Source organism: Mustela lutreola, chromosome 14, assembly GCF_030435805.1.
Source record: "Mustela lutreola isolate mMusLut2 chromosome 14, mMusLut2.pri, whole genome shotgun sequence".
Classification (NCBI taxonomy): domain Eukaryota; kingdom Metazoa; phylum Chordata; class Mammalia; order Carnivora; family Mustelidae; genus Mustela; species Mustela lutreola.
Window position 1 is genome coordinate 13,244,940 of NC_081303.1, and position 15,050 is coordinate 13,259,989.

The window sequence follows — 15,050 nt, forward strand, 5'->3', positions numbered from 1 at the left end:
AGGCCTCTGGGTGGGGGTGTACCTGGTGTGCTGGGGGCCACAGCAGCTGGAGTGGGGTGAGCGGGGGGGGGGGGGGGCTAGGGCCTCCATGGAGAGGTGACAAGGACCACCTATGGATGGGGTTTGAGCTGAGGAGGGAACTCAGCTGACTTTCATCTTCCCAGGAGAGCCTGGCTGCCGAGTTCACAAAACACTGCAGGGCCCAGGGGTGGAAGTAGAAAGAGCGTGAAGGAGACCACAGCAAACCCAACAAGGGCCCTTGGTGGTTCACGGCAGGCTGGTGGGGGTGGAGGTGGGAAGAGGTGGCCCAAAGTCACAGGTATGTGGTTCTGCTGATGGCTTGGGAATGAGCCTGTTAGAAACAGAAGCCGAGAGAGACTCCAAGGGTACTGGCTTGAGCAATGATGGAACTGCCAAGAGCTCACATGGAGCCGAGTGTGGGAGGAGGAAAGGCCAGGAACTCAGTTTGGACCCACGCTAAGAGTGATGCCCATGAGACGTCCCAGAGGGGGCGCCGAGTGGGCAGTTGGATGTAGGAGTCTGAAGCTCTGCAGGGAGTCCGGGCTGCGGAGCTGCAGAGTTGAGAGTGGGCCCCACATGTGTGGCACACAAAGCCACAGGCCTGGGTGACAGTGTGGGAGGTCCACGCGCTGCGCTCTGGGACTGGGAAGTGAGAAGGAAGGACAAAGAGGACAGAGAAGAATCAGCCAGGGAAGCACGGCTAACCCCTCCCCCGGCTTCAGTGCTTTATCTGTAAAGGGCAGGGCAGGGCAGGGGGGCGGCTCTCTGGCTTTCCCTCCCACTCTGATACCTCTGCTTTTAAGATGTGGAATGCAGGTGAGCCCAGATGGTAGCAGAAAGCCCTTGCTAGGTCTTGTGTGGGATGCATGTGGGACTCCGGTACCTGACTGAGCTCCCTGGTGCAGGAGCATCTGTGGATGGCCTCATGCTGCTGCTCACTGGGAGGGGTGAGAGCTGGCGGCCCTGCCCCAGCAAGCCTCCCGCAGGCCCCACCATGCAGCAGGGTGGGCCAGGGTCAATGGGTTCTCACCTGGGCTGGAGTGGGAGGAGCCGGCTTTTATTTATTTATTTATTTATTTATTTATTAAGATTTTACTTATTTATTTGAGAGAGAGAGAGGGGTGGGTTGCACGAATGGGGCAAGGGGCAGAGAGAAAGGGAGAGAGAGAAGCAGACTCCCCCTGAGTATGAAGCCCAGTGTGGGGACTGGATCCCAGGACCCTAAGATCATGACCTGAGCCGGAGGCAGATGCTTAACCAACTGAGCCACCCAGGTGCCCCAGGAGCTGGTTTTATTCAGACACTGCTTTCCTAAAAAAAGAAAAGCTTAACTTTTCTCCCATGAGAAATGATCATGCACATGATTTCGAGCATTTTTATAGAAAATGAGGAGGGTGGTCTCTGACATGTCTTCCTGCTGTTCTCTTGGGAACATGAAAAACAGTTCTTTCTTGGCTCACTCACAGGTGATGCCCAGGTCAGGGTTTTTTTTTTCCCCCTTGGGATTTCTAGATCCAACTGTGGACTGAGCAAAGTGGCCCAGAAGCAGAGTGGAGTCGGGCTGGCGGGATTCCAGGCCTGGGACAGCGTGGGCTCAGCCCTGCCAGAGTCCCTCGCTGACATGTCCCGTCAGCCCACGCACGGAGTGGTCCTCGGCGAGCCCACGCTTCAGCCCGGCCAGGAAGCTCTTGGTTTCCTGCCACCAGTTAGTTACCCCCATTGCACATGCGCCGTGCTAGCATCTTACACGTGTTCACATATCTACACAGAGAGAGAATATACGTGTGTGCGCGCGCGCACATGCGTGTGTGTAAACACACTGAATCCACAGGAACCCTGCTGTAACACCTTGTCACAGCTGGATTCACACGGGCCATGAGAAGCTCCAATCTCTGCGACTTCTCATTAGCCTCACTGTAATGACTCTCCAAGTTTTGTGCTGCAGAGTTCTTGGGATGCCACCTCTGCTCTTCTGATTAGGTGCTGCAGTATTGTTGTTCCCTTCTGAGCAGGAGAACCCAGAGGCTTAGAGAGATTAATTTACTTACCAGAAGCCCCTCGGGCAGTTGGAGATCTGGACCCGGCGTCCCGACGCTGTAGCTCATGGGCTTCGTCTTCTTGCCAACGGTGTCCCTTGGGCCTTTGTGATCAACCCACTTGACAAGAGGGGACATTGAGGCCTGGAGGGGAGAAGTGCCTTGCGTCAGATCACACGGGCTCCGACAGTTGAGACCAGGCCCAGACGCCTTTCAGAGGCTGCCATCACTCATTTAATAGATATTCTGAGTACACACCATGGACATTTTACGAACCCAGGGGTGGGTACGCTTTTCCCAGCACCCCCAGCCTGGTGCCCCCGACGCTCAGTGGCCCTGTGACACTCACCACGGGCAACATGGACACTCACCACGGGCTAGCAGAAACTGTTCTGTGGCTGAGAATGGCTGGGGAGGCAAAAATGCGCCAGCAGAAATGCCATCCTGAAGGACTATGAACCGCACCCCTGAATCGCATGCTGCCTTAGACCACCTGCCTCCCTGCGGGGGGCCCTCCCTCTCCCTCTCCACCCACTGGTATTCCTGGCAACTTTCAAGGCCATGTCTGGTTCACTTGACCTCTGCTGGGAAGCCTCTCCGCAGAATCCAGGCCTGTTTCCTCTCCTTAGCACTCAGTTTCCAGGCACTTCTCTGTGGCTGGGTACTTGTTTGTATTGGTGGCTGTCCCCCTAGGCAGTCAGAAAGCCCCCCAAGAGCCAGGACCATGTCTGGCTGAGTCTTGTCCTGCGTGCCGCCCCAAGCACCCAGGCCCATGTGCTGCAACTCAACTTGCAGCATGGCATAGGAGCAGGACAGCGTTTCCAAGTGGGAAAGACAAGAACTCAGAAGGGGCGGAGGTTCCTGGATCAAAGAGTTGGGGTCACACTCCGCTGTGCAACACAGGGAGAGATGATGCACAAGGAAACCCAAGAGGCATTTAGGAAGAACAAACTCAAAGGCACATGAACTCAAAGAGACAAATTCTGAAGAAGGGGACACAAGGACCAGGCACGGGAGACAGCGAGTCTTCTGTCTCGCTAGACCCATCAAGGAAAATGTGGAACCTGAGTTGGATCCGGACTGTGGAAGATAGGGACTGTCCAGGCAGACACTCCCTGCAGGCTGCAGGAGGCCTGGGGGTGTGGACGGGGGTGCCCTCCCCAGACAGGCAGCAGTGGGAGCAGGGGCACTGTATGGTACTTTGCAGTTTCCAAAGGGCATTTTACCTGAATTTTTGGCTCACACAATTTTTACTATGTGTCTTTTGGATACTACTATCATCTTCATTTTATGGATGGGGAAACGGCTTGAAGCCACTTGCTCAAACTCACCGTGCTAATAATAAGCACCAGGCTGGGCTCAAAGGTAAGCCCGTGTCCCTCTGTCCCTGCACACAGAGCCCCAGCGGTGAACGCACCGGAACATCCCTTCCTATCAGGGACCTTGTGGAGACATAAGGAGTGTATTTTTGTGGCAGAAACTACTCTGAGTTCACGAAGTCTGTTTGCCTTTCTTCCTGGGCTCACAGCTACTTCCAGCTCTTGCCCCTCTGCATGGCCACTGAGCTCTGGTCTCTGGCCAGTGGGCAGAGGGAAGTGGCCACTTCTGGTCTGGCTCGTGATTGCTTCCCATGTGATTCTCTGCCTTTCCTTTCCTCTGCCAGTAGGATGTCATCGCCAAGGGTAACATGGAAGCTCCGTGTCAAGGGGGAAGCACCTCCTCGGCCTGGGCTCCTGTATGACAGAGTTCCTTTCCCTCCAGAAAGGGTCACCAGCCCTGCACAGTTAACTAAGACTTTATTATGGCAAGACACTGAAAATCTGAACATTATCTCACCTAGAGGAGCATGGAGATGTTTTCTGAGAACCACAAGATGTTGCAGGATTGTAAACCACTTTGTCCTGTTTGTATTTTAAAATCCAAGGCTTTCTAGCCTGGGGAAAGCCATGTGGAAGGGCCAGTTTGGGGTGCTCTAGGACCAAGGAGAGTTCCCCTCACAGCAGGGCCCCAGGCCCCCCTGCTTCTACAGCACTGCCTCTCTGAAATCAACTCACTCTCAGCACATCTGAGAAACTGAGGCGAGGGACCACCCAGGAAAAAGCCCCTCCCTCGTTGTGCAGATGAGGTCACGGAGAGAAAGAGACCTGCCCAAGGTCACACCCCACCCCCGTGCCGTGTGCACACAGGCAACACTCATCATTGTCACAGTGGACAAGTGCCTGCAGTCACCGTTACCGTGATCGCTCCAGACCAGTGTGCCTCCGCTCCCACGCCCGGGTGCAGCCCCTGCTCAGCCTGGCTCTGGGCTTGACCATAAGGTCTGCTCTGGCCAATGGAACATCAGCCAGTGTGATTCCAGAGAAGGCACAGGAGCACGGGGACATGCGCTCTCTTGCTGCTGGGGCCGCCCTCCATCCCCCGCTACGCCTACTGTCAGAAAGTCTGGGTCGTCCTCAGCCAGAGGGCACTTCCATCCCCCAGAAAACAATGGCCTATGTCTGGAGATCTTCTTAGTTGTCCTAATTGTATATGGTGTTGGCGGCGTGGGGGTGCTGCTGGAATTGAGTGGGTAGAAGCCCAGGGCTGCAAAATTCTCACAGTGCCTGTGGCGTACCCAAAATGAAGTCCTAAGCAGTCCCAAACGTCGACAGTGACTGCCCTCAACCAATCCACCTCCGCTGCCAGCCTCGTGGGCTGCAGCCCCATTAGTGAGACCAGCAGGACCCCCCCACCGTTCGCAGCCTCAATAACTAACCCACAGCACCGTAAGCAAAAAGACAGTGGTTGTTTCAAGTCATTACATTTGGGGGTAAGTTTTTACGCAACCAGGGTGGCTACAGGACCCCTCGCTGGGGATTTGCACATACTCTCCATGTGACACAGAACGCGGAAGTGGTTGGGTCCTCACGCAAAGATATTTATCCAGTTTGGTGCCGTTTCTCCCACCCCACCACACGCACACGCACACCCACACCCCCCCACACTCACACACCCCTGTCATGGACTAGCTGCTGTATTAAGTATTGTGTACGTATTCATTTAATCTTTGTCACGACTCCTTGAGTTACTGCCTCCACTTGAGGCTCAGGGTCATTAACCTGCTTGGGGTCCCATGACCACCACTCCGTGCTCTCTCCTGTCAGTGACTCTGTTTCTTGGCTTCAACGCCTCCTCAGTCCTCCTGAGGCCCAGCTGCATCCTCCCCTGTCCCTAGACCGCAGCCCACTAAGATGGTCGGCCGCTGCAGTTCCCAGATGGCCACAGGTGTGTCTCTTGTGACACACTCTGCCTTGAGACAGGACTCTCCAAGGGGGTGAGTGTGAGCCACAGTTCCTGGAGTCAGAATCCGATTTCAAAACCTAGCTCCAATATTCATCCGCTGCGGGATCTCGAGTGCTTTCCTTAACTTCTCTGAGTCTCCATGTCCTCACTGACTGAACAGGGCCACATCGTCGGTACACAACAGTCAGCGATCTGGGGACACAGGGTGAGACGCTGATGGTACCGAGTCCACCAGCCAAGTGAATGAGATCCCTGGTCTCCGGGAACTCTCGGTATAACGTGGAGGGAGACACTGACAGACACAGTGAGAAGGGAAATCAACAGATGACCGAGGACATCTGAAACGTTGTCTGCCGGAGGGAATGCTCGGTAGATACCAGCGGAGCCTCAGCTGCAAGCGGAAAGCGGTGGATTTCTTTTCCTTCTTTTTTCTTCTCCTTCCTTCCTCCCACTTTCCCCTTCCTTCCTTCCTTCCTTCCCTCTTTTCTTCTTTTTTAAGTGTGAGAGAGACACACCAGCAGGGAAGGAGCCCAGAGAGAGGGAGAGAGACTCTTAAGCAGGTTCCACACTGAGCGCGGAGCCCGACAGGGGGCTCAACCTCTCGATCCTGAGATCATGAGCTGATATCAAGAGTCAGATGCTTAACTGACTGAGTGACCCAAGCACCCCTGAAAGTGGTGGATTTCTAAGTTCATGGCTGCGAAATTGCTCTCCCACTGGGAAGACCTCGGGGAAATAAAGAGGAGCTTTTTTTCAGGAAGAGAATGGGACTCTCTGGCACATAAGCATTTCCGTCGCGCTCTCTGGCTCATGTTCCTTCGGCTGCTGCACTGTGGAGGTTGCCGGCCCAGCGCCCACAGCTGGATGCTGGGGCTCAAGCGCCAGCTGGCCCCTCGGGCAAGTGCTTGCCTCTCCAGCTCCCATCCCCCATCTGTCCGGTGCAGATGACGACTGAGCCTATGTCACAAGGTCACGGTAAGGACTGAGTGAGAGAGCAGCACCTAGCAGGTGCTAGGTGGTGGGGAAACACGAGCCCGTTATTCTCATCCTGCCTCAACAACCCTCCTGCGCCCCGCCCCAAGCCGGCTCTCAGAATTCTAGAAATCCTGGCAGCCAGAGGACCCGCATGTTCCCAGCTGTTACTGAACCTCTCAAGCTTAAGGTCTCCTACCGCACCCACTCCCCTTTCACGGACTCGCCACCTTGCTCTTTCTGATTGTTATTAATTGAGAACAAAGAGAATGTATGATTACTGTACAAAAATTGAAATATACAGAGAAGCAAGAAGAAGTGAAAAGCATTTCAAATCCCACCACTCGGGAGTGTGGTTAACGTTTTAGGGTCTCTCTCTCCAGCCTTTTCCTCATTCAATATATTTGTTTAAATGAGTACGTGTGTATAGTGAGGCCAGGGGGTCAGCGTCCTCAGCCTCACGCCCTCCTCTGAGGCCCCCGTGGGTGGGTGGGACACCAGGGCCCTGTGGGCAGCTCTAGCTCAGGACCCAGGCAGATGGGGGGGCAGGACCCCCTGCTTGAGGCTAGCATGCTCCCGCCTTCTCCCAGCTCCGCGAGGAATGCCCCATCTTCCGCGGTGGCAACTTTCTGTGTGGGACAATTGGGTCAGAAGGAAACCCGCCCACCAGAAGTCCCCTGGGAATGAATCAGGCCTTTATGTGAAAAAGCTGCTCCCGGCACCCCCGAAGCTCCTTCCAACCTGCTCTGGAAGCCAACCGTGCGCGGCTAGTAACTGAGATACTGAGCAGATGGGGTGGGGGCCTGCCGGAGGTCTGCAAGCTTAGCAGCAGCTGGACAGCTTCCTGGAATACACGAGGGTGACATTTCTCCAGGCTTTCTCGACTCCTCCCAAACCCTGGGGAGTGGATTTTGCTTTCACTCTCTACCATGGAATTTCTCAGGAATCTTAAAATCCACAAAGGCTATCATTTACTGAGCACGTACTCTGTGCTGGGCCTCGTACAGAAATGATGTCGGGTCCTCACCTCAGTTCTGCAAGGGAGATGGGGAAACTGAGGCTGGGGCTTGACCCGGGCCTGCCACCAGCGAGGGTCCAGAGAGATTTAAACATGGTGATCAAACTCTCGAGCCCACGCTCTTGATTTCCACATAAAAACTAATGTTGGTCTTATTCACGTGACCAAAGTCCATTGTGGAAAATCCAACAGGGCTGAAAGACACAGCAGAAGCCAGCCCGACCTTCTCTGCTCCCCAGAGACCACCACTTACAACTCAGCGGCAGCTTGTTTTTCCTGCTCTTAACTCCAGATTTCAAAATAGTCACCTAAATTCTGTTGCTTAGATAATATGAGAATACGTCACCCCCACACCTCTTTCCTGTTTCTTAGTTTCTTTTTAAAGCAATTCCCCCCCAATTCCTTTAGCGGATCTGCCGGAGGCTCGGTGATCATTTTCCCGCCACTCACCCAGGTTGAGTGTCAGTCCTTCTACTGCCCTGATCCCCGTCTCCATGGCCCCAGAAACCCCTCCCCAGGCTGGCTCCTGGCTCTTGTCCCCTGAGACTTCCCTCCGACTTTCCTGGAGGCCGTGGCTTCTTGTCCCGATGAGCACAGTCTTGGAGCCCCTCATGGCCTCTGTGAGGTTCATGCAAACCCACCACAGGGCACAGGGCACCATCTTTCCCTAAGGTGGAAGGCTGTCTCCCCACCCCATGCCCCATCCACCCTCGTCCCCAGTCTGTGCTGACCCTCTAGTGGGGGTCTGGGGACGTAGCCAGGCCCAGGGCTGCTGGGGCCCAGGTCCCCAAGTTAGCTTGTCTCAGCGGAGGGCCCCTTCCCCACGCCTCTCACCACAGGGATTCGGTGACTCACTCTGAATAAGGCGTCATAAATTTCTTCTTAATAACACACTTGTCACTGAACCATTCCAACAATTTGGCATGGCAAGAGATCTGGCTCCGGGCAGCAGGGTGGAGAACTAATCTGCTTATAAAGTGTTTCCCGCCGAAGACTGGAGAGGGGCAAGGACCACCCAGTCTAGGTCACAGGTGTCCTGCGGAGCTGCAATGACAACACCCACATTACAGTGAGAGACGCAGAAACTCGCTCCACAGGCCCAGCAGGACAGACCCTGCACCTCACCCCCAGCAGGCAGCACTGTGTTGGGGCTGTGATGGTAGACAGCTCCGCTTTGGATCCTGGCTCTGACACTTCTAAACCAGACCACCTTTGGCAGGTTCCCTGATTGCTCCAGCCTCTGCTTTCCTCATCTGTGAAATGGGAATAATCCCTAGTTCATGAGGATTTTGCAAGATTCAGTGAGGTACGTCAGGAAGAGAACCTTCCACATGGTGCCAGCTCACGGAGAGTGCCCTAAGTGTAGCTGCTGGTATCACAGACTCCCGTCTAGGGTCACCTGCCTCCCTCTGCCTCAGGACCACCTCCCTCGGCTTCCTGTTGGCCTCCTTTGGCTCTCTGTCCCCTCATGCTTTATTGCAAGCAAAAAAAGGTAGCCACTCCTACCTTACATTACTTAATGATCTCGACTAGTATTTGAGGGAGGCGGTACTATCCACAGTTGACAGGGGGGAAACTGAGGCTGGGCGAGTTTGGGTGACTTCCCCAAGGCCCCCGCTAGAGGCACGGCAGAGGCAGGATTTGGGTTTATTCTCCCACAGAGCAGCTCCCAGGGGAAGTCCCCGGTCAAGGACCAGCCGCACCAGAGACGTTCCAGATGTGGTCGAGTGTTTTTGTCACTACATCCTTCCCGGGCCGTTCACTCTCTGGACTCTGGCCAGTGGCTGAGGAGGCGTGACTGAGAAGGCAGAAGGAGGTCCTCCGCTGTAAGGTGCTATGAGGCAACCGAGCTGTCATTTACTGAGCCCTTGCCATGTGCCCTCCATGCTGTCAGCTGTATGTCTCCCTTAATCCACTCTCACCCCGTGAAGCAGGCCTAACGCGGCTCCTACATACAGGGGAAAATGACGCACAGAGTGGTCAGGTCACAGGCCCTAGTCGGCACCTAGGTGTTCGCCTGTGTTGTTCCGCTCTCCATCTACTGCCTCCCATCAGGGTGGCCTGAAGTTGGGCCACAGCACTCAGTTTTGGGAACCACATCCAGGCTAAAGGACGGTCACCCCCACCATGGGCAGAACTGACAGACCCTGCGTCCCTTCAGGAGCCTCCTGGGTCTCTCACTAAGCATCCCGGAGTTTCTATGTGCTGGCGGAGGAAGGGGATCCGTGAGGGGCATCTCCTGCTGCTTCCGCGCATGGTTTGGGGACAGAGGTGGCACCAGCCCCAGCAGCAGCCTCCACAGGACTCTCCATCTCAGAGCTGCCTCTGGAGAGTCTGCAGCGGGGCCAGACTTCATTAAACAGCAAGGCAGGTCCTGGGGCGCACAGGGTCCTCTGTCTCTCGCCCAACTACACGTGTCCCACCCCTGCTCCCCGAGGTGGGGGCGGTGTCCCTGAGAGCAGGAGCTCGGCCTCATCCTGCCCTGCACCTCCATCACCCAGAACTGTGCCCAGCCCTCAACAGACATTTGCTGACTGGCAAACACCAGCCAGCCCCAGTGACAAACAGAACCAGTGTGGCACGACCTTGTTGGGTTGTTGAAGGGTGAGGGGTCCCAATGGCGCCCGAGACAGCTGCTGTGTGGAGAGCAGAGGCGGGGCGGCACAGGCAGGCTGGACAGAAGGAACGTGTGACAGAACCTGACAGCACTAATTCAAGTGGTTTGAAGGCAGCTCCCACCAGAGAGCAACAGGCTGGCCAGCTGCGTCCTGGGCCCAGGCCGTACAGCACCAGGGCTGCTAAAGGGCCTCTGGCCCCAACACTCCCTCCTCGGCCATCACTGCTCCCATGTGTCCACCAAGAGGAGGGGCTGTGAGACGAGGGAAACCATCCGGACTGGCAGTGACACGGTCTAGGTTGGAATGATGATCCCCTCTCTGATGTGTTTTTCCCCTAGGGCAGGTCACCTCGGGACTGTCCCTCCACCTGTGGACTGTTCCCTCACACCTCAACACCTATAAAATGGAGATGTGTCTCCCTCACAGGTCATGCTGTGGATGAAAGAGCCCAGAACGGTGTGCAGGCCCCCTTCACAGCTGAAGAGCCTAACTCTGTGGAGAAGCCACATCCCTCAGGTGTCTCCCCAGGGCAGACTCTCCACACCCCAGCTCAGAGCCCAGGGCTTCGTCCTCCACATTCATCGCCCCTTCCCTGCCCACCCTCCTGGCCCCAGATGTGGGCTCCCTGAGGAGCAGTCCCTGACACAGAAAAGGAAATAATTAGCATAATCACCAATTCCATTCTCTCCACTCTCTTCTCTGTGAAAATAATTTGCTCCTCTGGCAGCTACCAGGCCAGGGGGAGGGTGAGGCTCAGGGAATTGTGGAATCTCAGGCTAATTAAGTGGAAGGGATGCTCTGGCTCGAGGGAGACAGGCCGTGCGCTCCTGCTGCTCCACACACACGAAGCACAAAAGCAGCCTCTGGAAAAGGTGGAGAAGGCATGGAAGGATGTGAACGACAAAGAAAGATGTTCAGTCAGAGGGCGGGAAAAGGAGACGGATGTGAGATTAAAGGTTAAAGGGCAAAAGGGGCACCTGGGTGGCTCAGTGGGTTAAAGCCTCTGCCTTCGGCTCAGGTCATGATCTCAGGGTCCTGGGATCCAGCCCTGCGTCGGGCTCTCTGCTGGGGAGCCTGCTTCCCTTCCTCTCTCTCTGCCTGCCTCTCCGCCTACTTGTGATCTCTGCCTGTCAAATAAATAAATAAAATCTTAAAAAAAAAAAAAAAAAAAGGTTAAGGCAATGGACGCATTTAGCCCAAAGGAGAAAGAAAGGAGGCAGGTGGCTTTCCTGAGTTGTAAAAAGAATATTCCTCCTGGATCTTTCCCTCCTCAAGCCTGTGTTCTCTTGTCCTCACTCCCTTTATCACACTCGTCTTTGTTTTCTATTTACTTGTTGATTCATGGTGACCCTGACTGAGCACGTGCTCTGTGCCGCACAATTTATCAGCTTCTAGAGAGGAAAGGACGAGAGTCTCTGCTTTGCGGGCGCAGTGGGAGAGATGGGCTGCCTCACTCCCTACACGAGGGGGCCCCAGCCACGCACGCTGCAGGATGGAGGTATTCTAGGGCCTGTCTCAGGCCTCGGAGGAAGGAAAGACCGAGGCCAGGTGCTCTGGGAGCTGAGGAGCAAAGTCGGCCTCTCTGCCCTGTCCGGTCTTCAGGGACAGTTTCCCTCAGGAGATGAAGCCCAAGGGGAACCCTGAAGAATGAACCTGTGGACCAGGGGAGGCAAGGTGGGAGGGGCACTGCAGGCGGCAGGAGCAGCCGAGCGAAGGCCCAGGACACGTCATGCAGAGTGTGTACAGGCAGTGACGAACTGTCCGTCTTTGTGAGGCAAAGGTAGAAACAGATGTGGTAGGACCCGCAGCTCGAACACCAGGCTCAGAGCCCAAGGCCCTGGACGCTGTGCAGGGAACTGGCTTCGTCCAGAAGCAGCACTACCCCGAGTGTCTAGGACGGCACAGGGTACATGCCATATGGAGAGACAGCCCCCTCCCTCCCAGCTAAAGGTGCTTCTTGGTCAAAAAAGTTGAATGATGTTGAGTTCAACCAGTGGTTCTCAACTGAAGGGCACTTTGCAAAAGGGGACACCTGGCAGTGTGTGCAGATGGTTTTTCATCATTCAGGGCGGGGTGCTAGGGGCAACCGGTGGGTAGAGGCCCGGAAGGCCGCTCACCATCCTCCAGTGCACAGGACAGCCCCCTGCGAAGACCCTGCCCCCCTCGGGGTTTCCACAGCTCGCGCACAGGCCCTGCCGGGGGTCACTGATCTCGGCCGTGCTACGGTCTGTTGGCTAGTCTGTCTCCCCCAGCCTGGACTGAACAAGGTCTGGACGGCTGCCAAGTCAGTATGTGTGGTTGGGAGGAGGGAGAAAGAGAGGAGAAGAGGAGGTTTGGGCAGGCTTGGGTGGGGCTGCACAGGGTGGAGTCCAGCTGGCGGGGTGCACCCCTGCTGGCGGGGTTGGCGGGTACCTGGAGGGGGTCCTTCCACCCTAGCAGCTCCAGCCACCCACAGCTGGGGACCTGGGAATCAGACCCAGCTCTGAGGACCTGGCCAGATCGGAGCCGGGGGTCTACTCTGTACTGGGCACATGGAGGGCGCTCCCATCAGCATCTCCTGCTGCCAGCTTTTTCTTCACTGTTCTGTTTTTCTCCATTGCATCTTTTAACCTATTTTTCATTTCTTCTTGCTCCCTTCCCCACCTCAGAATGTGGCTCCATAAAGCAGGGGCTTTTCGTCTTTATCACTCACTACTTTATTGCAATATTGCCTGGAACAGGGCCTGGCACACAGTAGGTGCTCAGTTAAACTATGTGGAAGCACTGAATGTCTGAGTGCGGCCCCGCTCGCAGCCGGGAGAGCCTGTCTACCATGCGCAATTCCTCCTCCTCTGTACCCGCCGGGGTGAGGCTGGGGGGTCCCAGGAAGCCCGCCTCCCGGACCACGCAGGACGTGTTCATGGTCCACAACATGAATTCAAAGCTGCTCGGGGGAAGACGCGGGAGCTTCACAAGCACACCCTGGATATTCCCTGAAAAATCCGGGATGACAGACTGACCATGACCCAAGGGAGGAGAGAGCAGGCTAGGGTGATGCAGAAGGCCACGCCAGCTGGCAGCCAAACGAAGTTACAGCCAGTTGACAAGACAATGGCGCAAACAAAGGCCTCCCTGCCTCCAGGAACTGCTGCCAAGCACGGTGACACACGGGGCTAATCGCATCTGAGGGCACGGCACTGCCCAAGAGCAGCCTGCGGGGCTGGCTGGGCTTCAGTCACTGCCGGCTTGCCTGAAGGAGCTCATTCATCACCGTGCGGGGCCAGCACGGGCGCCCCGATTACACACAGGGAGCGAGGACCACGGTGGGGAGGGCATGTCCCTGCTGGTCCCCTTGGAGACACATGCAAGGAAATAAAAAGCCACGAGTAGAAAGAGATGTTGGGAACAGCCAGGCCTGCCAGGAAACGCTGTGTCTGTGGGGGGCTGTTTACCTCACGGACTGGGACCCATAGGGCTTTGGTTAAGCTCGGGCTCATGGCTCATGGGCTCAAGGCCTGATCTATTGGCAAAGGTTTTTAAAAACCTGGGCTCAAATCCCAGCTAACCCTCCAAGCTAGGGTTCCAGGCACTGTCATTTTGAGCTCTGTGGCCTCAGGCCAGTCATCCCAAGGTGTATGTGAGTGAAGACAGGGTTTATATCTGCTCAGCTCGCCTAACAGGTTTACCGGGAAAATTTAAAAAATGGGGCAAAAGGAAGCACCTTGGGAACCACAGAGCCTGGAGTGCAGGAAGGCATGGGAGCAGTGCGGCCAGGTCCCCCACCTTGTCCCTGGGCTGGGGGGTTGTGGGGGCCCACACAGTAGCCCCAAAACAGCAGCCACCCACTGGAGGGTGGCCTGTAGTCACCCATGGAATCCAACTGGCTTTCAGGACACACCCTTCATCTGCAGGAGATGCCTTTTCAGATCTTCAGGTGGTTCTTAGAATCCCACTTAAGACCCCCTGGTGGGCAAGCTTATGGACACCCCCAACACACACACAGTTCATGTGGCTTGTTCTCAATGCTTACTTTAGGCAGTACATTTATAATCAGCTCCATAATCACAAGGCATTTTCCATTTTGTGAAACTCATACGAATGTAATCCTTAATACCAGAAGACTGGCATCATTATGCTTATTTTACAAAGCACAACTTTGGAGAATCAGAGAGGTTGGGTAAGCTTCCCAAAGCCACACAGCCAGTCTGTACCAGAGACAAGCTTTGACTCCAGGCTTCTGATTGGAGGTGAGATCGGTGCCTGCTGGGTAGACAGAATTGCCTCTCCTTCCAGTGTCGTCATCAGTCTTCTTTACGGTCTTTGGTTTGGGGCTCATTTCTGCTGTTTGCGTTGCTTAACGACTTTCCCTGACAAATCTAAGCAGACCCTCTTTCAGAAGGGGATTCCCCTGGACCACAGAATTCTCCCTGGGAGAAGAGGAGTCTGGCAGTTTTCTGAGCAGGTGCCTTTCCACTAGGATACTGAGCAAAGCGGGGCACCTTACCTCTCAGGCACCATGCTGCCTTGGAGGACTACAGAGGTGACTCTTCCAACAACTAAGTCACGGACATGGTGGTTACCGTAGATCTCCTGGGTGTGAGATGATGGACACTCTCTCCCCTTAAAGTAAGCACAGTGCATGTACTTCCCCGTGGAGAGCTTGTGTCTGGATTCTGAATGCTGGGAATAAAACAGAGGGAAGAGAACTTTCATTTATGCTAAAAATGAGCGCGCTCTCTGATTTTCAAATGAGAGTTCACATATTACCAATCCTGTTCACATCATTACCACCTCTAATTCTTACCATAGCCCTATGAGAGTAGTTATAACCCCGTGAGGCATTATAATTCCCATTTTAAAGACTGGCGACACTGAGGTTTAAAAGGGCATGGGTGACTTGTCCAGAGTCACACAGCTCATGCAGGTAGAGACGGACTAAAGACCTGCTTCTTCTGTCTACAAGTTCAGGGCTTTTCACAGGTGGCAATGTTTTCTTCTTTCCATGGGTGAGACGTTTACTAACAGTAAATTCCAAGGTTGACTAGAGTCAGGCACTTCTAACGGGGATCGCTTTAAATTCCTTGTAACATGGTTACTTTTCTCTTCTCTAGGAATCCTGAAATC

General features: G+C 55.0%; 1 protein-coding gene across 7 annotated transcripts in view; it reads right to left on the reverse strand.

Moving 5' to 3' along the window:
• The window catches only part of PACC1 (proton activated chloride channel 1), a 163,865-nt gene that overhangs the window by 104,590 nt on the left and 44,225 nt on the right, over nucleotides 1-15,050 (reverse strand). For 6 of the 7 annotated variants that reach the window (XM_059145309.1, XM_059145305.1, XM_059145307.1 and 3 more), the window contains 2 exons: nucleotides 14,431-14,606; nucleotides 2,070-2,201 (listed from right to left, as the gene is read on the reverse strand). The gene's annotated coding sequence lies outside the window, so the exon portion shown is untranslated. Of the gene's footprint in view, nucleotides 1-2,069; nucleotides 2,202-8,184; nucleotides 8,374-14,430; nucleotides 14,607-15,050 lie in introns of all 7 variants that reach the window. The other variant, XM_059145306.1, reaches the window with a different exon arrangement.